Here is a 2502-nt window from a genome sequence, read left to right as displayed (position 1 = left end):
AGTGAAAGCACCAGGATCCTCTAACTTCGGAGCCATTGAATGTACTATAGCACTAACTTGGTGGGTCATATTGATAGTTTCACAGTCCATGGATCTTTTCTTTGTCACCAAATCTTTCATGAATTTCGCATAGCCAGGCATCTGCTCTAAAGCCTTTACCAAAGGAACATTAATGGATAAGCTCTTCATCATGTCAATAAACTTTTTGAATTGATTCTCATTTTTCTGCTTGGCTAGCCTCTGAGGATAAGGGGGAGGTGTCCTAGGCAAGGGAGCCTTGGCTTTTGGTACAATCGGCTCCAGCATGTCAATTACGTGCTCCCTAGACGGGTTCACGTCACCTTGTGTTTCCACCTCGGCATCTTGAATATTGATCCTTACTTCTCCATTCACATTTTCATCAAGCACATTCTCATCCACCAAAGGAACTTCATTTTCTTGCAACTCAACTTCTTCACCCAAAACTTGCGTTTGTTTGGAGGCATTCATATCACCGCCTCGTCCACTCCTAGTTGTCACAGCCATAACATGATTGTTTCCTCCCTTTGGGTTCACTACCGTATCACTTGGTAGAGCACCCTTAGGGTGTGTATTTAAAGACTGAGAGATTTGTCCTAGCTGGACCTCCAAATTCCTAATTGAAGTATTATGAGAAGCCAGTTGTGCATCGGAGTCCGCATTCTTTTTCATCATCTGTTCGAACATCATTTCAATTCTACCCATTTCATTATTGGATGTACTGGGACCCTGGTTTGTTGGTACATTGGGGGCCTTTGAAAGCCTTGCCCCTGATTTCCTTGGTTATTGTGCCACCCGCCTTGGTTGTTATTGTTTCCACCCCAATGGTTGTTGTTGCCCAAGTTTCCTTTATTGTTTCGGTTGTTATTTTGATTTCCCTAATTGTTGTTCCCTTGATGTTGATTGTTCCAATTATTGTTGCCTTGTTGTTGATTGTTCCAATTGCCCTGGGATCGCCATTGTTGTTGTTGATTGGAAGAATTGCCTCTTTGGCCTTGGTAATTATTATTCACATATTGTACCTTTTCATTTTGCCCATCATAACAATCATCTTGGAATCCACCACAATCATTGTCAAATTGGTCCGAATTCCCTTGGTTCTGTTGACCCCTTTGTCTTCTATTGTTCACAAGCATGTTAAGACCCTCCATAGCATTCACTTGGCGAGGATTTTGAACTTGTTGCAACTGTGCCTTTGCTAATTGGTTCATTGTTGTTGTAAGTTCTGCTATAGCCTATCCATGGTCATGTAGTTCTTTATGCAAATGAGTAACCGTGGGGTCACCCTGAGGCACATTGGCTCTACTTTGCCAAGCGGAAGATATGTCAGCCATTTCATCAAGAATCTCACAAGCTTCATCATAAGGCAGCTTCATGAAATTACCCCCAGCCAATTGGTTCCCTATGCATTGATTTGTTGTATTGATGCCCCGATAGAAGGTTTGTTGTATCATCGCCTCTGCCATATCATTGTTGGGGCATTCTTTCACCATATTTCTGTATCGCTCCCAAATCTCGTGCAATGGTTCAGTAGGCTCCTGCTTGAAGGCTAAGATCTCATCCCTTAGTGCTGCCATGTGTCCCAGTGAGAAGAATTTGGCAATGAACTTATCTGCCAACTCATCCCAAGTTGTGATGGAATGGTTGGGAAGTCGCTCAAGCCAGTCCAATGCTTTCCCCCTAAATGAGAAAGGGAAAAGCCTCAATCAAAGTGCATCCTCGGACACATTGGTTTGCTTGCTCCCCCAACAGGTATCCACGAACCCCTTGAGATGTTTGTAGGCATTTTGAGTGGGAGCACCCGTGAAGTACCCGCGCTGCTCCAACAATGTCAGTATCACGTTTGTTATTTGAAATTGCCCGCCCGAATCCGGGGCAGAACAATAGCACTCACATAGCCTTGGCTGGGAAGAACTCTGGGAGCCACTCTTGGAGGTGGCGGAGGAGGGTCTAGAATATTGTCATTAGCATTGGCCTGGCGGCCTCTACGTTGTCCTTGAGGTACAAGAGGCACCTCTTCTTCTCCAATGTTATCTACCTCCTCTCCCGCATTCACATTTCCAAGAGGGTCATTAGCATTTAAAGTCATTTTGGTACCTGAAGTATTGACACACACAAATTAGTAACAGAAGGAAGGAAGAACAAAACACAAATCTAACTAAATAGATAGCCAAAACCATTAGCTCCCCGGCAACGGAGCCAAAAAGTGATCGCGTCCTACTCCACACTACTATTTAAGTAGCGAGAGAGGGTCGGAGCAGCTTTTACCTGATTTAGGATCGGGATCGAATCCACAGAGAGCTAAAATTTGGAATCGAGTATCTATCTAGTGTAGAATTGCGTATGTGTTCTTAATTACACTTCTATTCATTTTTGGGGTTTGAATTTACTTCTACTATTGTCAAACTACAAATGGAAATTGCAACTAAATTATTCTAAGAGTAATGCTACGAGTTGTTCAAATAGGTTAAAAAGCACTAGGGT

The sequence above is a fragment of the Nicotiana attenuata genome, unplaced genomic scaffold (genome assembly GCF_001879085.1).
Source record: "Nicotiana attenuata strain UT unplaced genomic scaffold, NIATTr2, whole genome shotgun sequence".
NCBI classification, from domain to species: Eukaryota; Viridiplantae; Streptophyta; class Magnoliopsida; order Solanales; family Solanaceae; genus Nicotiana; species Nicotiana attenuata.
Note: the sequence above shows the minus strand (reverse complement) of the source record.